This window comes from Drosophila arizonae, chromosome 3 (genome assembly GCF_054131065.1).
Source record: "Drosophila arizonae isolate 15081-1271.41 chromosome 3, UAZ_ARI_1.0, whole genome shotgun sequence".
In the NCBI taxonomy this organism is placed as follows: Eukaryota; Metazoa; Arthropoda; class Insecta; order Diptera; family Drosophilidae; genus Drosophila; species Drosophila arizonae.
Window position 1 is genome coordinate 26,676,084 of NC_142923.1, and position 22,960 is coordinate 26,699,043.

Here is a 22,960-nt window from a genome sequence, read left to right on the forward strand (position 1 = left end):
AGGCCCCTCATTCCTCCACTCTTTCATCTCATTTTATGTTTTCTGTTTCCTTTTATAATTTGAAATTAAATGATGCATTTTGCATTTAATGATGTTAAATATTTTTGTGTTTGGCAAGCGCATCCTCTGTACCAGCCACGCCCACATAAATTATGCAGGTAGCATAAATATACATGTATATAAAACGAATGCCGACACTTATTCCGGGCATCTATTCGCATATGCTTAAAGCTCTTGTTCGTCCCCCCGCCTTCAATGTTGAGCCACTTGACCTTTTCCGTTTGGCTTTTCTACATGAAACACACAACGAGTTTTGCGTTAATGTGCCGACCTCAAAGGATAATTGGGAAATTTGATGGTTATTCTCGGTATAATTTTATGCTCGGGGTTTACGCTGACATTTAATGAGCAATTATCATAAACCCAACGAATCTAATTGCACACTTGAAGGCGTTGTTCATTGCTTGCATAATAATATAAAGGCGAAAACAATTTTAGGTAAGTGCAAGTTAAATACAATTTGACCTAAAGTGAGAAAATTTCAATGAAGCAATGAAGACAATTAACCCTTTCACTTAAATGACCCACAAATATATTATTTATTGTGCTACAAAAATACTTTTTCAAAGCGCACAGAATTTAAAAGGTTAGATATTAAATAAGGTTAAATTCATAATAAAATTAACTTTTAAATTAATTAAGTTTCAGCATAAAATTGACATTTGATTTATTAAACAATTTGTTCGTGTGCTCTGATTTCTTTCTATTTGTTTTTATTGTATATATGTATGATTCGTAAATTAATTATTAAAAAATGCAATTTTTAAATTTTTGTATAGAATTTTAAATAAAATAAGTGGCAATATTTTCAATTTTGTATTTCTTAAATCTTAAATTACATTTTGTTTAAAAAATATAATTTTGATTATGATGAAATTTTTTAGATTCAATTTTACATAATAAATATATTTTCTAAATTATTTAATTACAAACTTCGAAAGTCTTTTCTTGGCTTAAGTCTATTAACATTATGAAACTGTTTTTTTAGTATAAAAGCTGGCTCTTTTTTATTTTCTCTCGAAAAAATAATCTCTGTGAAGTACCACGCATTTATACAAACTATTACACTTGCTTTTGAAACAGTTTGTATAGTTGATAAAAGTCAGATAAGACTCATTTTTATACCCTGAACCCATTTTCAATGGGAAATCAGGGTATAATGGTTTTGTTGAAATGTATGTAACAGGCAGAAGGAGGCGTGGCAGACCCCACAAAGTATATATATTCTTGATCAGGGCGGCGAGCTGAGTTGATTTGGCCCTGTCCGTCTGTCTGTCCGTCTGTCCGTCCGTCCGTCTGTCCGTCTGTCCGTCTGTCCGTATGTATGAACGCGTCGATTTCAGAAGATATAAGAGCTAGAGACTTCAAATTTTTTTTAAAATGTCCGTAATTACAGCGCGCATATCAAGTTTATCATTAAAAATCGATAACCCATCCCGATCTTTTTTTATCGATAAAAAACCTTATCGAAAACCAGTTATAAAATTATATCTTCTACACCTTTATTGCTAGAGTGTCCAAATTTTTTATGTTTGCTTATATTTAATTTATACAATTTCGGTTTTTGTTAAAATTTACCCCCCACCCTTAATTTCACCCCCTCACCCTCACATTTGTAAAAAGCGTATTTCAAATACTAGAGACTTGTGCTTTGGCAATTACATGCATATTCATGTTATAATCATAATCTGAAAGTTTCATGAAGATCGTACGTCCACAAAAAAAGTTATTAAACAATCTCATAGTAAGCGCTCACTGCCGCCCATACGTGTTTATGCTTGTGTGTGTATATGTATGTAATTGTTTGTGTGTGTGTGTGTGTGTGTGTGTGTGTGTGTGTGTGTGTGTGTGTGTGTGTGTGTGTGTGTGTGTGTGTGTGTGTGTGTGTGTGTGTCTATGTGTGTTTTTTTTTTTTTTTTTTATATTCATTTATTAACAAAATTATATAGCAAATTACAAGTTGCGTGGTGGCTAGGATAGCGCGCGGTGCTTGCGGGACGGCCGTAAAGCATTGCTTCGCAAGCACTATGCACTACCTTAGCCTGGGACAGCTCGTCTTCTCGATCGCTCGACTCTGCGGAGCTCCATCATCACCGTGGCCGCGAAGGTGCTTGTTAGTTCCCAAGCTTCCTCCGATTCCAGCATGGCGTTGACTAAGTTGTCCGCTCTGATGGAGCGGCCCACTGCCTCTTCCAGACGACGCCTCTCCTCCAGGAACCGTCCACATTCGAAAAGAATGTGGTTGGCGTCTTCCACATGCCCTCGCTCGCACCAGGGGCACTCGTCAGATTCCTCGTGGCCAAAGCGCTTCAAATAGCTCCGAAAGCATCCATGACCCGAGAGGATCTGCGTAAGGTAGAAGTTAACCTCGCCATGTTTGCGGTTAACCCATGGTTCAAGCTCCGGGATGAGCTTGTGCGTCCACCGCCCTTTAGCTGAGCTATTCCACCTTCTTTGCCATCGTGCGATGCTGTTCGCCCTGACAACGTTGAGTCGCGTAGGCCCGTGCGAATTCCGCTCCACGGCTTCGGCGACCAAATACTCCAGTGGCACCATACCGGCTATGACGAGCGCCGCGTCATCGGAGATAGTCCTGAAAGCACAGCTGACTCTGATTGCGCTCAGCCTGTAGATCGCGCAAATGCCTCGGCTGTAGCTCGGCGTTGCCATCGCTCTTGCCCATATTGGCGCAGCATAGAGGATGACAGACCTAATGACGCTCGTTAGGAGGAGACGTCGTTGCTGTTTAGGTCCCCGCGTGTTAAGCATGATTCTCGAGAGAGCTCTACAAGAATCAGCTGCCTTTTTATGCACATATTCTAAGTGCTCGCGGAAAGTTAATCTTGTGTCTATCATGACACCAAGATATCTTATCGCCCTCTTGGACGCAATGGTGACGCTGCCGATCTTTATACTGGCAGTTTCCACTCTTTTGCGACTGCTGACTAGTACAACTTCGGTCTTGTGTGCCGCAAGCTCGAGCCCAGCTCCTGTCAACCAGCTTCGTATGCGATTGATACTTTCGCTGCACATATCCTCTGTATCTTTTAGCTCCTTTCCTATGGCTACGACAGCTACATCATCAGCAAAGCCAATGGTGTGCGCGCCTACTGGTAGTTCCAAGCGCAGTACGCCGTCGTACATGATGTTCCATAGGAGAGGCCCCAGCACTGAGCCTTGGGGTACTCCAGCTGACACTGTATGAGTTTGGGGACCCTCACTCGTGTTGTATACCAGTGTTCTTCCTCTGAAGTAGCTCTTTATTATCTCTCTTAGATATTTAGGGATATTATATTGTGACAGCGCATTCAGTATCATATCCCAACTAGCTGTGTTGAAGGCATTCCTTACATCCAGGGTCGCGATGATGCAGTATTCCTTCGTCCCGTGCCTCCATCTGGTGCCTTGAATAGCGGAAGTGGCCAGACCGACAACTTTGTTAAGCGCGTCCGTTGTTGACCGGGCCTTCCGGAATCCAAATTGGTTTGGTGACAGGCCTCCGGCGCTTGCAATCGCAGTCTCCAGCCTAGAGCAGATCAGTTTCTCAAGCACCTTTCCCATGGTGTCTAAGAGACAGATCGGTCTGTACGAAGATGGCTCATCTAGTGGTTTGCCAGCCTTGGGTAGCAATACCAGATTCTGGGCTTTCCATTTTGCCGGGAACGTCTCTTGGATCAGGCATTCATTAAATAGTTCGGCGAACGTACTTGGGTGCAAGGCGAGGGCTAGCTTTAGCGCACGATTTGGGATCCCGTCCGGCCCTGGAGCTGTGTTGGTTCTAAGACCTCGGAGAACTACTGATATTTCTTCATCTGTAACTAAAACAATTTCAGTGCTCGTTGAGCCCTGATCAGCAGACTCGGACTCAGGGGCGTGAATGGAGCTTAGACTTTCTGGAAAGAGTGTTTCCACAATCGATTTAAGCTCCAGACGATCCGTAGGCTGCACCTGCCTACCTGCGTATAGTCTTTTAACTACTATCTTATATGCCCTGCCCCAAGGGTCATATTCGGCTGAGTCGCACAACTGTAAGAAACATTCTCTTTTGCTTGCCCGAATGGCCTTCTTCAGCTGTCTTCTAGCTGCCTGGTAAGCTAACTGTTTCTCAAAAAACGTTGACCTACCGCGAGCCCGTTGGTAGCTTCTTCTCGCCTGGATGCATTTGCGACGAATGTCACCTATTTGCGTATTCCACCAATACGTAGGCTCATATTGTCGCGTGAACTGCTTGCGACGTAACATGCTGCTATTGCAGGCACACTGTATTTGGGCTACCATTTGGCATGCTCTGGCCTCAGCATTACCAATTGTACCCAGAGACTGAATGGCCTCTGAAAAGACCGCGGGATCAAAAGTATCTAGCCGATACGACTCCCTCCACAATGTTGACGCCCTGGCAGGTGGCTCACCTATTGTGAACAGAAGTGCCGTATGATCGCTGCCTGTATAGCTATCGCAATGGCTCCATGTTGCTCCCCGAAAGAGGGATGAAGTGACAAAAGTAATGTCGATAACAGACCCGTATCCCGCCCGACTGAAGGTGTACTCATGGCCAGTGTTGAGCAGTGCAACATCTAGTGTCGCGAAGATCTCCAGTAGGATACGACCTCTGGCATTTGTTGTGGGGCTACCCCATTCTAGCGCCCAGGAGTTAAAATCTCCAGCTATAATGGCCTTCCGACCCCTAGCATCCTCGGCAAGCTCGTCGAGCACCGTCGTGAATTCACTGAGCTGCATGCTGGGGGCCAGATAGCAACTGTAAAGCCATAAGCTACCATATCGGCCACGTACGAACCCATTGAATGACTTAACATTCGAAAGTACGTTCGTTGAGTTGCCGCATACCCACAACGCAGCTTTGCCATTAACGTCTGTTGACCATGTCCTAGGGCAGCTGGTTCTACAGTGGTGAGGCTCACTGAGAAAAGCTACATCTATACATTTTTCCCTAATGGTCTGCTCTAGAAGATCTTGGGCAGCAACACAATGATTTAAGTTAAGCTGCAAAAACCTTAACATTTCATTTTACGAGCAGCTTCACGGTAAGATGGGCACTTGAAGCTGCCTGCTGAATGGTCCGTCTGCTTTTCACCTTTCCGGATGCAGAGGCTACATTTTGGTGGCTTGGTGCATGCTTTGGCACTGTGACCCATCTCTCCACACCTGAAACAGGCGCCCTTTAAGTCACAGTCGCTACCGCAGTTTGCTGCCATATGACCGTAATCGAGGCACTTGAAACAGCGTTTAGGCTGCTCCACGGCTCGGATACGGCAAACTACCCATCCTATTCTAATTTTGGACAGCTCGAGCAGAGTTTTAGCTTTCCCAATTGGAAGAGCAACCGTAGCTCTTTGCTGTCTATGTGTGTGTGTGTATGCGTTTGTGTGTGTATGCATGTGGGTGTGTATGTGTGTCGCAGTTCGCAGTTCGTGTCGTGTTTCTTATGTAAGCTGAAAGACGCGAAAAATTATTGAAATATCTATTGCTCCAAGGGTTCAGGGGATCTCGTAGTCGAGCAATCTCGACTAGAGCTTTCTTACTTGTTATTTTTAAATTCGCTTTGATGGAATTGCGGAACAGCGCCATCTGTTGTGCGCACTACAAACCATACTTCAAATGCTTAACCCATTGAGTACCCACGCATTATGCTATATCAAATTCTTTTCCCTCTCCATTTTTTGCCCTTTTTTTCCATTTCTATTCGGCTTTGTCAGTTTGCATGCATTTTCGTGCGAAATGTTGAAAAAATATGACAACATGACATCCATATCCGGTAACAGGATATATCACACACACACACACAAGCAAACTCGCGCACACAAATATTTCGCTATCACACACACACACGCGGGAGCAGAGTTTTGCTACAGCTATTTGAAAGATATTTATATCGCCGTTTTCCCTTTTGGAAAGGCATTTCCATTTAACATTTCTTTGCAAATGGCAAACATATTTGAAACCAGGTAAAATACGGCAAATACCTTTTGTGTCAGCTCTGAAAGTCACAAAATTTCATATGAGATCCAAAGCTACGCATATACTTTGTTGTATGCGTATCATAAAAAGCTGTATTGCAGCTGGCAGTATTTGGTTTGAATTTTGAACACAAGATACATAAAAATTATATAATAAATGCAGTGATTTGCTTTCTTTAAAGATAATAATGTTATATCTATAACTATTTTAATGTTTAATGTCAACTGAAAATATATTTACTATAGGTTATTATATTGTGGTTTATTTCGATAGTGAAATTTCATTTAACTAACCTAATGGGAATTTAACATAATGTTACGTTACTCCCGTTAATTAGCATGTTATATGTTTTAATTTATTATGCTTACAATACATTATCAATAAAAAATTACTATAATTTTTTTATTTTTAAGTTTTTATATATGTATTTTCTATTTTTTTTTAAATATTTTTTCATTTGTTTTATTAAAAATACTTTTAGTGTGCTTAAAAAAATCCCGACACGCTTTGTTTTGTTCTCATATGTTCAAAGTTTTACTAGCCTGTATTAGCTATCTCTCTGTCTGTCTCTCTCTCTCTCTTTCTCTCCGTCTTGCTCGTATAAAAGCTTGTAAATCCTGGAAGCGTGCACCAGTGTTAATAATAAAAATTTCAAAAGTTTCATAACAACACGAAAATGACGCAGAGTCATAGAAAAATATAGTATTACAAGTAAGACAGGCTCACAAATACTCTATACATAAAATTTTAATAAGAATTCTTTTCCATTGAAGCAAATATAAAATTTTAAATTCAATTTTGACTAATCTTTAGTTTTTTGGTTTTTGTTTTCTCATCATTTTGTTGGCTTTGCAGGATATTACAAAATGTGAGAGCTTGAAAAATGCTAAGCTCGTACGCGGCCCGTTTGGCTGTTAGTTCTTTTATTATTACCAGTTTCAAAGCGAAAATTTAATAATTCATATTTTTGCAACGTGTAATTTCCGCTCATTTGAAATATCAACGGCGGACGGCTGGTTCAATTTTTTATTTCTTTTTCTGCATCATCGCTAAATACCCTGTAGTAATTGGAAATGTTGTATATTACACAAAAATTTTGAAGTAAATTTTAAATAATATATTCTTTAATTATATTGTTAAATGTATATTACTATTTCTTATTTACAAGTAGAGTATTTATAGTGGAGGGATTATTATTTTACATTAATATTATTCAATTAAAAAAAATATTTTGTATGAAAAATTTATTTTTACTTAATTTAATCATAATGTTAAATAAAAAAAAAAGAAATAAATAAATAAATAAAAAAATATTTTATATTAAATATATTAATTATTTAAAAAACATATGTATACATATAATAATATTTGATTTATTTATAAATATGTTCAACATTTATTAAATTATATATAAATATTAAAAAAATTAAATAAAACAAATGTTTTTTTGAATATAAAATATATAAATATTACAAAATATATAAAATTATTAAGATAAAATTTGAAAATAATTATATGGAATTTAATTTTATACAATGGGTGCAGGTTATAAAAACATCACTTTAAATGATTTTTTTTTATAGCATGCGCAGGCGCTGCCTATTTACGTTATCTCTTTCGTATTATAGGGTATCTCGCTGTCGATCTAACGCACTTCTGCGGCTACTCTCTAACAAATGCAAACACAAGCAACGCTTCGGCATACGTGCCTGTTTCTATGTGCCGCTATTTATGCCAGTGTGTGTGCGCGCTTGTTAGTGTATGGGCGTGTGTGCGTGTTAACGGGTATCTGTGTGCGTGTGTATTTTTTATTTGAATTGAAACGAAATAATATTTACTACTCAGTCGCTGAAGAGTGAAGTGCAACAGCAGCAACGGCAGCGGCCAAAACATGCAATGCGCGCTTGACGCTCCACAAATAATCCAGGCCCCATCACCCACTGCCACGCCTCCCCCGTGCACCGCTCCACCCATGCCCACTGAACGCCCGCTGCCAGTCACAGTGGCTGCAAATCAAAAAGGATAAACTGTGCTTTAGCTAACATGGCAAATGGCATAGCCTGTATCTGCATCTGTATCTGTGTGCGTGTGGATGAGTGTGTGTTCGTGTGTGTGTGTGAAGGGGAGCTATTGAGGTGGAGCGGTGGGTGTGTAGCTAGCTGGATTTTTAGCCAGTGCGATTCAACATGATTATGAATTCGTTGCGAAAATGCAAACTTCCGCCATTGAGTTGTGAGTTTGCAAGCAGACCCGTTGCCGTTTGCGCTTTGATTTCCAGTTTTGCGAATAGTCCGGATGCTACTCGTATAGGGTCTGTGTTCTCTGCAGTTATAGGGAGAGAAAGAGAGAGAGCGCGCATAGGGTGGGTAGTTGGGGCTATGTTGATATTGGACCAGCCCTGAATGCGTTGAACTTTTGTGCAAAGTGCAATTGCATTTTATTTCATGTGCCTCGGCTGTACTCTATGCTTTTTATTTTCAATTTTATATGCGCCTATTTTTTCCTCTCCTCTTATTTTGATTCTTCCTCTTTTTTTTTTTTGCATAGTGCAAACCAAGCGAACGCCCTTTGCCCACATTTGAGGGCTGTGTGTGTGCTACGAGTCAATTGAGGCATATAAACTATGTTAAGGGTCTTGTGCCAGTTGAAATTCGTAATAAAAGTAGAGAGGTGTTCTTTTTTAATTGCAAGAAATGTAAACGGGAAAAGCCTTAAAAGAAGTATTAAAATATTAAATAATTTTATTTTATTGAAATTTAATAAAATGAAATTAGAATTGCATGTAATTTTATTGTTATGAATATTCTTGCAATTTAATAATAAAATAATATTGTTACCCGAAAAAGCAGCTTAGGTTAAATTAACATGTTCTCTTTAATAAGTATATATTAAAAAATTTTTTAAAATTATTTATAAATTGAAATTGAAATAGCATGGTAATTGTGTTATTAATTTATTATTGTCTGGTTACTTTGTTTTTATTGAAATGAAATAATTGATAAAATATTTAAATGAATTATTTTATTATTATGATTTTAAATATATTTAAAATTATAATAAAATTTTTAAACTCATACTTTCAACAGAATAAGAGTTTAATTTTTAAGAAATACTTGTACTTTTTTTATTTTATAGTTAATATATAAATAAATGAATATGTATATATTTTTCCGCACATTTTTTTATACAATATGATTTTTATTTATTTTTTTTTTTTCAATATTGCAACTATGAAATAATATCTATATCTATTTTTTTTAGACCTCTCAAGTTTTTTTTATTTTTATTTATATAATTTTCATATTCATTTATTTATCAGTTTCTTAAATTTAATATACATACATTTTTTTAAACTTAAAAGTAAAAGACAAAATAAATAAAATTTATTTAACTTTTTTAAAATAATTAATTTAAATTAAGCACCGCTTAATAAATAAAATAAATTGGCAAATTTGGGACATACATTTAAATCCCAATTGTTCTGCCTTATAAGTAAGATAGTGTAATAAATGTTCGTCTTGCTGATTTTTTCACTGAACTGTTCATATATATATTTTTTTGTTGCTGCACTAATGAAAAGGACTCGTTTAGAATGTTAAGCAAATAGAACGTGAGTAGCAGTAAAATAGATGAACGGGCCAGAGCCAGCCTTTGCGTTTGGCTGGTTAGAGTCATTCGCATAAATACAGATCTATGTGCGTGTGCTGTATAATCCTGTTAAATACGAGCATTGCGAGATATATATATATATCTGTATGTATATATACGGAGACACGTCCCTGGCACTGCCATTGCATTTTCATTTTTCGCATACTGTTTTTCCCGCAGCATTTTAATGCTCATTATGCATTTTTGTTGCCATTTGCCGTGGGCATTACTGATGCCAACATTTTCGCTCCAGCCATAAGCCTCATCTTCCTCCTGCTGCTGCTTCGGGCTCCTGTTCCAATTCCACCGTGTCCGCCGCCGCAATCGTTAACCCCCACCACCCCACCACCCCACCTCATCAAATCATTCTCTGGCTCGTTACTGCCGCGCACACTCTTGTTTATTATGTTTATTACTATTAAATAATTTGTATGCAATTAATTTAGTAACCGGCACAGGCGCAACGAGAGAGACAGGGAGAGACGGGCCGATAGAGAGAGAAGCACCATGACTACGAGCATAATGCCAACGGTGTTTCATTTCTCATTAGTAATGAGAGCAATGCGAACGGCTTTAATCAAACTACAAATTACATCCAATTAAAGGGAATGATTCAAGGAAATTTGTCTATTTTCCACAGCTTTTCATTTTCAGTTACCTACAGGATTTTATAAATAAAATTTCACTATTTTTAGTTGTTTTTTTTTTTTTTTTTTTTTTATGAAAAATTACAATATTATGCATACTGAAATTATAAATTTTTCTCAATATTCTCTTTGTGGCAAAGTTTTTTCCAGCTCCTAAACAACTTTAAAATATAATTTTTAGCAAATTAATGATTTTTGTAGAATTTCGTTAACTAGCTATTATTCTTTACAAATAGGCAAATAGCGAATAAATTTAACATTTCATTTTAAAATTTTTGTACTACGCTCAGGGTATTTGCTAGTCGAAATTCGGTTCTTTTGTACTTAAATAATTATTTCTTTGGCTTTTGTTTGCCCTCCTTTAATTAGCGGCTTGCAGTCTAGTTATATACTTTTACACAATATTTTGTAGCTAATTAAACAAGTGACCTGTTTTCGTAGGCTCTAAACAAATATATTGTAAGCGTGAGCTTATGGCAAAGCATCTATTTAGTTCAGTTGGCAAAGGCTTATGGCGCAACTTGGCAAATTGTAAAGCTTGCACACACACCCACACATACATACAAGCACACATGCGACCTTTGACCCTTGAGCCAATTACATGGAAGCAGCTACCATGACAGCAAAGCACTGACAAGTCGAGTTATGTGACATCAAATTGAGCTTTGCTGCCCCCGCTGATTGGCCTGTCTTTTGCAATAATATCTATGTATGCATATGCATATATTATCAAATGGATATATAGTACACATACATATATAATATATCGACTATTCGTTCCGTCACATATCGCTTTTGCCCTGTTACCTTGAACTTGACGCATGCCTTGGCCGGGCCATAAAAAATGCTGAAAGGGCCTAATGCCTTGGCATTTTAATGGCCAGCGATTGTCAATATATTCTGTGCCATACTTTTCTTTTCCCCCAATTCAGGCTGACTTTTTCGCTATGTGTGTGCGGGCAATACACAAACAAAATAAGACAAATAACCTATTGTCTATAAAGATATATGTATGCGTCTTTATCTATGTCTCTCTCCTTCTCTTGCTCTTTCTCTTTCTCACTCTGGTGTTATTTGCGCTTTTGCCTAAATTATGGCAACATGCCGAAAATTTGTTTTCCTTTTGGTCCGGCCTGAATTCTCATTATACTCTACAGGCTTTTCGGAAGCGGGTATATTGGTTTTGTGCCTAAATCATGATAATGAAAATGACGTGCAGTGACAATTCTTATAAGAATAATGCATTACCCTTTAGGAAGAACCCGTTTTAAAGTCAAGATACTTTGATAATCGTTATCATATTGGACTTCATTATGTTAATGATTTTGTTTAAAATAATAATATTTACATATATAAAATATTATATGATGATGATTGTATGGATATTGCTCAATTAAAATTTTAGTATCAGGGTATCTTCAAGTCGAGTACTCTTAACTAAATACCTCTTACTTCTTATTCCTTTATCTTTCTCTCTCTTTTTTTATGGCTTTTATGGGGCTAGTACTTTGGTTCTTTGTTTTCCAATTTGGTTATTGTATTGCTTTGCTTTATTTTAATTTAAAGCTCAAATTGCTGTGGCTCTTTATTGTTCTTATTAAATGCGCCCATTTATTTTTTAATTAAAAAGTAAAAAGCAAATCATAAGTCAAGTTCAATTAGAACATCTATAGAATGAGAGACGTACAGACACTTAGAGAATTATTCATGTATAATTTTAGTATAATTACACTTAAGCTGTCATCTCTTTAGTTTTATTTTAAGCACAAATTAATTAAAATTTGTTTTCTAATTAATTGCTCTTTAAATGGCTCAGCTCAACCGTACCTACTTTACTCTATGCTGATAATATAATTGTGGGTTAAATATATATTTATATGTATATACATATATATATATATATATATATATATATATATATATACCAATATGTTTCTATTTATGTACTTTTATGCTCGGCCAAGTATGTTTAAGTGAATGATTTTTATTTGATTGACATGTCAACAATTTGTGTCAAACTTGTACGTCATTGATTGATTACAAAATATTACACCATCAAGTTGAGTCTTTCTATTCTACTCTGAAATATACGAAATAATTGATATTAGGGTATTCATTGAATATCGATTGAATACCCTAATTATATTTCAATTTAACATTTGTATGTTTGATGATATATATATTATATTTTTTTCTTACTCCTTCAATAAAATTTGCTTTTCATTTATTTTAAATTTATAATATATTTTTTTATTTATATTTATTTTTATTTATATTTATTTTTATTTATATTTATTTATTATTATTTATATGTATTTATATACACACCTATATTTGTTTTCTTATTTCTTATTATTAATGTTATTTTGTATTAATTATATTAGTTGATTTCCATTTTTTTCAGTTAAATTTTTTTTTAATTTTTTGATTTTTATGTATTTATGTATTATACATATGTATATACATATTTTTTATATTTTTCTAATCTATTTTATTTTTATTATTATTTTATTATTATTATTATTTTATTATTATTATTTTATTATTATTATTATATTATTATTTATTTATTATATTATTTATTTATATATATTTTTTTAACTTAATGTGTATTATTATTATTATAAAAATATGTATATCTATTTATAATGCTTTATTTTCAAATGATATGTATAAATACCCCATTTTATATGTTACCGACACCAATTCATAAAATAACCACCCAAATTTACTTCTTCGGCGAAGTCTTGCGTGCTGTATCTTGTTTGGTTTTTTAATAGCTTAGTCTTTGGCAGTAGCTGAGGGGTTAACGTTTCACTTTTCACTCTCAAGCGTGTGACACCCACATGGTGTAAGCATGTGTGCGTGTGTGTGTCTGTGGTATGTGTCAGCTGCATACGCATATGAGCGCTCGACACCTAAGAACGCAGCTTCGGCCATTGTCATGATGTTTATAATGACAATAATAATAAACAGACAACCAGGCACTAGAGAATATAACAACAAGAATAGCAGCAATAGCAGCAGGAAACGGTCCAAGCCCAAGAGGACAACACAGGCAACGTTGATGAGGATGACGAGGATGACGGCGGCGTTGACAATCGCACAACAATAATAAAGGAGCATGATGAGAAACTCCCAGTTTGTTGTGTGGAACTGTGAGGCGAAGTGCGTGTGTGTTGTATGAGTGTTGGTCTTGTTGTTCTTGTTGTTATTATTGTAGCTGATGTTGGCGTTGACTCAACATATTGTCGTTGTCATTGTTGGTTGTCACAGTTTATATAATCAAATCTCATGCTTCGTTAATTCGAAATGTCGTTACGTGTTACATGACAAGCTGCCCAGGCTCTAGCGCACCGACTATTGTTACAGGCGCGCTACGTAAAGCATAAGAAATGCCCCAATCATTTGTCTCTATCGCACTACCTCGCTCGCTCTCCCTCTCACTCACTGTCAGTCGCTCTCATTCTATCTCTGTTTGCCTTTGTTGACAATTCATAACTGTAGCTAGTGGAACGTAAATAATATTGAGGCTCTAAACGAATCGAATTGAAACCGTCAACTGTTCTTCTTGTATCGTGTTGTTAGTGCTCCTTATCGAGCTCCTTTCAGGCGCCCGCATGCATGCCACGCACACACAAAGAGAGAGAGAGAGAGGGAAATGTGTGTATGAAAAGAGAGAGAGAGAGAGAGAGACAGAGAGAGAGAGACAGACACTTGGTGGATAAACAAGCTCGCAGCCACATTGATTGCATTGCACGTACATTAGCGTACTTCCTTTTAAAAACATTTTTTTGTTCTTCGAGCTGTTTTTTGTTATTTTTAAATACCCTATAATTAGAGGGAAAGCATATGTTTAGATGCGTTTATTTTGAATAAACTGGTTTGCTGCTGATTAGATCCTACTTAATTATAGGATTTAATTTTTATTGTCTTTATTTTTATGATTAATTTATTTTTATTTTGTAGTTTTATTTATTATGATTATAATAATTGTTTATTGATTCGCTAATGTTACTTTTATTTAATTTTATAATTTAAATATTACCTATGAATTTTTAAATATTTATTTTATATTATTATTAAATAAATTAGGTAATTTTTAAAAATTTACTTTATTTGTCTTTTTCATTAATTTTATTTTTTTTAATTTTAACATATTTTTTTTTATTACTTATATTTTATATATTCTTTATTATTCGTCATTAGAGTTTTTTTTATTGAAAAAAATTTAAATCATTACATTTAATTTTAATGAGTTAAATTTTTGAAAAAAAATAAAAAAGAATTTTTTATTTTTTTCTCCGTTTTCGCTATTCTTCAATTTAAGTACAGGGTATCTGAAAGTTCCTATATTTTTATGTTATACGGGTTTCCCTTGGCTATTTGTGTCAGATTGCCTTAGCAAAGCTTGCGGTATTTTCAGTATGTCAAAAGCAGCAACAGCCTGCGGAACGATGATGGGTCCTGAATCTGGAGACTGTTGTTGTTTTTGTCTGAGGTCCTTTTAAAGCGGTTCGACAATGGATATTCGCATTGTCCGGCGGCCATACGATGGGACAGTTTATAACCCAGAAATGCTGCTACTGTTGTTGTTTTTGTTATTGTTGTTGTTGTTGTTGTTGTTATTCCATCTCTTGTTCTTGTTGGCTAAAATGGGCTATATAATCTATAGTTGTTGTTGTTGGCCCTGTGAGGCTGCTCTACTTGGTTGGTGTCAGCTCAGTTGCCTGTTTAGCGCTCCCATAAACATTATTTGCGTTTATTGTTATTGGCATTGTCTGTGCTCATTTTATGTCACCTATAAATTTGTGCTTGGGTCCTGTCCCCAACGACGGCAGCATCAACAACAACAGGCATATGTATATGTGTATACTTACTTACATACATATATCTACTCTATTTATTTTTGTAATTTGATGTTAATGCTCCTTCACAGTAGTTACAAACGCCCAGCACTATGTGAGCTGAATCTTATTTCGCCTTCCGGCTATATAGAATAAAGCATAAAGTTTTTACTTTCATCTTAACTCCTTGCCAATTAACTTGATGACACTTTAAAATGCAGTTGCCCTCCTCACCTCTCTCTTTCTCACCCTTATATATGTGCGCGCGTGTAATATCCATTTTGATTTATGCCCTAGATGTGCAAATAGCTGGCGCATAAAATGAATGAAGCCCACTTGCCAAAAACTTTAACAGAAAACTGCGAAAAACGGTGCCAAAAATTTGCACAAATGCACAGACTTTTCGGACATTTTAAGTGCGAGGGTTGATCAAGAAAGTGCCCAAAAAAGGAATTAAATATAAGTAAACTTTTAAATAAAAACATAAAAATTTAGAATATACTGTCATACGTAGCATACTACATTAAAAATAAAATAATTTTTTTTTAAATTAAAAAAAATGTTTTTAACAAAAAAAAAAAAAGCATACTACATTAAAAATAAAATAAATTTTTTTTAAATTAAAAAAAAATGTTTTTAACAAAAAAAAAAAAAAAAAAAAAAAAGATAAAAAAGAAGAAAAACGTATAATTTTTTATTTCTTTAATTTTTGTTTATTAATTTTTTACTTTTTTCATTTATTTATTTTTATATTAAATTAAATTTTTATGTTAAAATAAAAATAATGAAATTAATCATGTTTGATATATATCTATCCAGAATTTTAATAAATATAAAAATAAATATATTTAAAGTATAGATAACTGAAAATGTAATAATAATTTAAAGTAAAGTAAATAAAAATGTATTGTATGAACTCTGCATAAAAAATTGAATATCATATACAAATTGAGCCCGTACAGTCCTTGCAAATGTATGAGTATCTACAAAATCGCAATTAAAATTTCTTAGAATTTTCATTTACTAAACTGTTATAACTAAAACAAAAATTAACTATGAACAAAGATTTCGAAGAAGATTCGTTTGATTCATTATGGTAAAGTTTTTTGCTCAACCCATGCCAGTTTATATAAGCATTATAAATAATAACTTCAGCTCAATTTCAATTTTAAATTACGAAATTTTCGTCGCCAAATGAGAGACTTTGTTGTAGACGAAGAGGAAGAGAAGTGGAATTATTTGGAACGAAGCGACACGTAGCAGACCCTACAAAGGCGCAGAAGACGACTTCAGATGGGGACTCAAACTAATTTTTCACAGTTTTTTGGCACTTGTGCTACGTTTCGCTGAACATTTGATACGCTTGCTAAGGGTATAACAATTATGATGTGATATAAGTGACATAAAGTAAAGGGGCCAAGAAATGTAATTATAATATAAAGACGAATTGGATAGATTCTAGCCGAAATTTAATTATTATTTACTTGAACAAATCGAATCTCTTTTGCTAGTTGAAGAGCATTCAAAGTTCGTTTATTGCAAACTACAATTTCCTTCATATTTTTCTCTTTTTGATTTTCATTTTTGGCAAACAATCGACAACAATTATGGCTGGCTCTCAGCCTGTGTTGGCCAACTTTTTTCTTTCACTTTTCCCGTGTTAGCCTGTTTCCAATTAACGTACCGAAAAAAAAAAGAAAAAGAAGAAAGAATAATACAAACGCTGCCTAATGAGGAGCTCTGATGCCTGGACTCTTGTGTATCTTTTGCTAACCGCAAATTAATTGCACTCACTCACAATTTATTTTATAATTGTGAAATTAATAAGTTTCATGATTCGTTGGCTAAAGTGTCTCTGTGTGTGTGTGTGGTGTGTGGGAGGTTAGTGTGTGTGTATGGTATGTGTGCGTTTCGCCTGCAGCGTAATGAACAAATTTTTAATTGCTGGCATCGTCACCAAAAAGTTCCAACATTCCAACTCTATTGCCAACTCGCAGACGACAACGACAACGACTACGACTACGACAGCGACAGCGACAATTCCGAGTGCGTACTCATAGTTCCCAACTTTTTGACGGCGTCATGGAGCAGTGCTCGCAGTACCTGTAGCATGGGCCATGCTAGAGCCATCAGCATAATGAAAAGTTCTCAACTGTTTGCCACGAACAATGGGCAGCAAAAGAATTATTCTTGTCAAATGTAGTGTGATGCATTTCCATTAGTCGCATTTTATCTCTGTGAATAAGCCCGAAAGCATATTCGTATTGAGTTTATTTTTTACAAAAGACGATGGAACTTTGGTAATTAAAAAACAAAATTAAAAGCGCATCATTTAATTGATATATTTCAATAAATAGAGATATAATCAATTTCATTTTATTTTATAAATAAATTTATATTTTTGTAACTTTGTGTGTTTACATATTCCGTTTTAATGCAAAATTTTTTTTACATTAGTAAAAAAAAAATAAAAAAAAATAAAATAAAATAAAATAAAATAAAATAAAAATAATAATTTTAAAATATAAAAAAATAATTTTTTTTAATAAATAAATTATTAATGAAGAACAAACAGTTTCGACAAAGAGGAATTTAAAATTTCAAAATGAAATTATAATAAATTTATTGAATTTTTTTTTTTTTTTTTTTTTTTTTAATAAATTGCAATTAAATTATTTGAAAATATAAATTAAAATATTATTTTAATTTTATGTTTAAGAAACAAAAATAAATGAAAATGTTTAAAATATCAAAATTTTTAGAGTACTGTCAAATAATTTATTCCTTTCGGATAAATACTCACAATTATTTCACATTAATGTTAAATATAAATTCATTAATGCCAAATAATTCTTCAATATTTTATGTGTATTCAAAAATATATAGAAATAAGAATTTAATATATGAATTTAGTACTTTTTGGTTCGAGTTTCTTCGATTTCCACTGTTTTTCACATTTGAGCAGCTAGTGCTCATTTCCTCTTCTGCTTTACTTTGGCAATATGCTCATTATAAATGTGCTTTGTGTGTGGCAGAGTTTTTCTACACTGCACCTGCCCCGACTTCGATATGTAAAACATTTTACTAAAGTCAGTCAGCTTGCAAAAAAGAACAAAAAACTTTTTTTTTTTTAATATTTATTCTCTTTTTAGCATCTTGTTCACCATTTTTTGTTGTTGTCGATGCCTCACGCGCATTGTCTATTTCTGCTGTGGCTGCGGATATGCTGTGGATTTGTTGAACAAACTTGAGGATAGGCATGGGCATGCATAGTTTGCCAGCTGAGTTGCTGCCGCTGCTGCTGCTGTATTAACACCGCCATTTGATAATGGATTGTTATTTATGAGTATGAGTCTGGCCGAGACTTGGAACAGCGACGTCTGCGTCTTGAGAGTCTTGAAGCATTTTGATGCGCTCAGCGAAGCGCTGGAAACGTGCTAAACGCTCAGCCTCATTAACAATTTAAAGTGAATTCTTGTAGAAACACGAATGAAACAAAACGAATGTAAAGAAGCTCTAAATTAAAAGCCTTGGCAACAAGAGCAAAGAAATTGTAATTATTAGTTTACTTTTTTGTTATTTCTAGAGAAGCTGAAATTGCAAAGAGACTTGCATAGAGTGTTCTGAAAATATATATGTACATAGATATATATTCATTTATATATTTCTTATCGGTATTAATAGGTGAATATATAGCTCAAGTAAAAACATTTAATATTGATTTAAGCTCCAATCGTTCATAAATGTTATTTTGTTATTCATAAGATAAGGCACTTGACTCATCTCAATCAAATCAGCATATAATATTAATAATAATAATTAATCACATACACATACATACAAACACACTCGCGTACACTCGCACAAAAATTCGCAAAAATGCCAATCGCTTTTAGGCTTAGGTCAACACAATGTCGCTCAAACTACAACAATAACAACAACATTGACAAGCACAACTAATTGCCAAACTGCATTAGTCGCAACACCAACAACAACAGCAACTACAACGTTTTGTTGCCAACTTCCTGCAATTAGCAGTTATTTCTATGACATTCGTTTAAACACAACAAGCTTTAAATTCGAATGCCCAATGCGCTGGAGCTGATGTTGCCAAGTTGTTTGGTTGTTTGTTTGCTCGTTCGTTCGTTCGTTTGTTCGTTCGTTGGTTCGGTTGCCTGCTCTCCAGTGCAGTAAATGACATTATTAACCCAGTTTCCCACTGCTTTAAACTAAGAGTACACAAAAACCCACACACACACACACACACACACACAAACACAAATACACGTAACGCCCTGGCACGCCCCTTACTTAGCCATGTTGCGCTTCGACACCCACGTTGAAAAACTCAACAACAGCAACAATGCCGGCAACAACATGAAATTAGAACTAAGCTTCTATTTTTTATTTTATTTTATTTTTTTGTTTTCAATGCAACGACGTGGGAATGCGCTGCTATTTAACTAGTTCAAGAATTTTTTGTTAAAATTTAAAAATGTTTTTATATTTCTATTTTTTATTTATTTATTTCATTTCACTTTTGCTTAATTGAGATCACTGAGAAATGATTGGGAAAAGTAACAATGCTTTGGATGTATAACATTTTCATGCAAATTCTAATCATTAGCAATAAAAACATAAAAATATTCATGCATGTTTAAACAATTCTATACTTTGAAAAATGAAGTGAACTTCATCTTAAATCAAAACGGTGCAGTTCAGAGCTCGGAAATAATTGTTAACCATAAATTCAACCGGGAAATTCATATACGCTCGCTCCCGATCTGAGCAAGAGCCTTCGGTCATTTCGTTTCAACCTTCGGTTGAGTTCGTGTCGGGGAGATACGATTGATGCTTGCACAATTCCTTGCAAAGATCTGCACACACAGATACACATGCAATTCACTTACTCTATCGATGTGTTCAGCGAGCGTTCGAGAACCCAAGACATCGATTGCTCTCTGAGATTTTTTTCCAGACATTGATAAACGATTCAGTTACAACTTCACATGAGCCATTTAAGTTCTTCAGTGAGTTGATAAAAAGTTGCTAATAGGAATATGTTCCATTATGAATGAAATGCTCATGAAGAAATCGTTCTTTCTATTCTATTCCAGTTCACATAAACTTAAGTTCTTCAGAGTTAATAAGAGATCTAAAGAGCTGTATAGTTGAGCTGAAGTAGAATATTTAGTCTTTGTATAATATGTATTTAAAATATATTTTATTTATTATAAATTATCAAATTCTACTATTATTATGTAGACTGCCTAACGTCATTAATTTCACTCTCTATCGTCAGCTGGCTTAATGTTTGCAGACTTTTAACAAGACTAAGCTCAAGGTTCAAGTGGTGACAGCTGCTCTTATGTGTTTCTAAACCACTGAATGAGCTACTGCACTATACTCTACTCAAATGTTTGAGTTGGGACAATCTGTATTAAACTCATCGCTTTTTCTGAGTATCAAGTGGGAGGCTCGAAGAGCGAGATGTTTGAAATATAGAGATGAGAATAATTTAAGCTGAAATGAGGATCGCTCATAAGGTCGACCTCTCTTATTTAGTAATGTCTATTGCCATTTTCTTTCGTGTGTTTTGTTTCGGCCTATAATTGGCTACACGCCAAGCACAGATATTGTTTTTATAGGCTCAACTTCGAACTTCTATCATTGGGTAGGATTATAAATCCTCTGTTCCAGCTTGAACAGCTCAAGTATTTCATATGTAAATAAATTATAATTATACAAAAATAAATGTATATAAAAATATTTCTGACATTGTCACTTTTTGTTTAAGAAAATTAATAGCAATTGTATTTAAATATGAAGAGTAAATTTTTAATATTTGTAAACCAAGATATATTCATTTAATAAATAAATTGATTGATTTTCCATTTATATCAACTTGGTTTGCATATAAAAAAGAGTTTTCTAACTCATATATCTCAATCATTGTTTTCACTTATTATAACGCTGCCAACTGATGTCAAATGATACCAAATTATCATGTTACCATATTGTATATCAGCTCTCTAGTTTATGCTTCACTCGTGTCAGCGCCATAAAAGAAAGTGTATGACAAGAGCTGTTCCTTGTTGCGATCTTTAGTTGTTTGTTTTTCGCTTCACATGCTACTTATTATGATGCTGCTGTTTCTTGTTGTTGTTGTTGTCGTTGTTGTTGTTGTTGTTGTTACTGTTTTTGTCGCTGTTGTTGTTTTGTTGTTGGTGCTAAGCCGGCAACAACAGCAGCAGCAGCAGACAAGCCACCTAAGTGGAAAAGAAACACACACATGTACACACACACACATAAGAAAGCCCGCCCCTCGACTCACTGGAAAGAAGGCTGCTTCAGAGCACTTGAACAGTCAACGCCTTGCGTTGTACTCAAACATTATAAACGAAAAATAAAAGAAAAGTGAAATAAAAGTATAATATAAAGAAATATAAAAATAATAGAATCTCTGCAGCTAGCTTAACCTTTGACGTCAGCGCATGAGAAACTCTCGTTTGAATATTTATTAACATTTATCTAAGCGCTACACTTTACGCATTGTTTGTGCTCTCAACAATCTGTTGTTTACAGTTTATTTACTTTGCACGATAAGCAGAGTGCGTGCTTCGTAAATTTGTTTTCAGCAATGAAACATTTTTAAGTGTTGTCTAGCTAAAAATTTTATCTAACTCTAAGTAGAAAAGTTTTTCGAAATTGCTTTCACTTTTGCTTTCAATTTTGCACATGCTAAAGTTAAAATCTAAGTTCAACTTTCATTTATATATTTTTGTAGAAATCAAATTATATAAATTTATGCATATATATTTTAATATATACATATAAGACAAGAGAAGACAAACTTTAATTTGAGGTTTAATTTAAACGAGACACTTTAAAACCTCAATATCTAATGTTGACAATAATATTAAAAAATAAATTAAAAAAATAATTATAGATGTAAATCTGCTCACTATATTATCTGATTTTTCGTTGTCAAATTAAATAAAAATCTTTGTTAATTTTTATTTATGTCTTGAATATAACTGGCGTAGTATACTTAAGACGAGTAATATATTATACAATATATTTTTTTCTTTTATTTCCATTATAACTACTCAGTCCTTAACTCTTTAATTCTGTTTTCCTCAAGTGTTTCGATTTTATAAATTTTGGTTGGTTGGTTTGGTAGGCCACAGATGGTATATGCAAACAACCATTAAATTAGTTATAAATTGATGTATTAAGTATATATATGCTATAATTACCTTAGCAGAGACCAGTATCAATTTATATGGTACTGAACAGTAACAAAGTCCACTTTCATTAGATCGAATGCCATTACTCGAACAATGTCAAAGCTTTATTAAATAAATAAAGTAAATGCCCTAGTGATTAATTTGCAACAAACTGATGCAGCAGTCATGCTGAGAGAAGTGACCACAGCAGCTGCTCAACCGTCGTATCCCCCTCTGAGCCATTTCCTATGCTAGCATCGCTTGCATTTCTCCCTACTTCCTCCATTATTTTGCTCTTCTTTTTACCTTTTGCAGCATTTCCGTTTCCGTCGTCGTCGTCGTCGTCGACGATGAGCATGACAATTTCTGTGCTGGCAGGGACCATTAAACTAGGAGCTTCGAGTATCGTCGAACAGCTACTTACGATACCCTCGCCCAGAGCTGGCTTATGTAGATGGATGGTCTGGTCCGGTGGCTGAGTTCGTTTAGTTGCTCAGTTCCATGCTGCCGTTGTGTTCCGCCTGCTCATAAATCCAATTATAAGTTGCAAAGC

The 22,960-nt window shown here is 34.6% G+C and overlaps 1 protein-coding gene across 5 annotated transcripts in view; it reads left to right on the plus strand.

Moving 5' to 3' along the window:
* Positions 1–22,960, plus strand: part of kuz (zinc-dependent metalloprotease kuz) — a 187,551-nt gene that overhangs the window by 52,176 nt on the left and 112,415 nt on the right. The window lies entirely within an intron of this gene.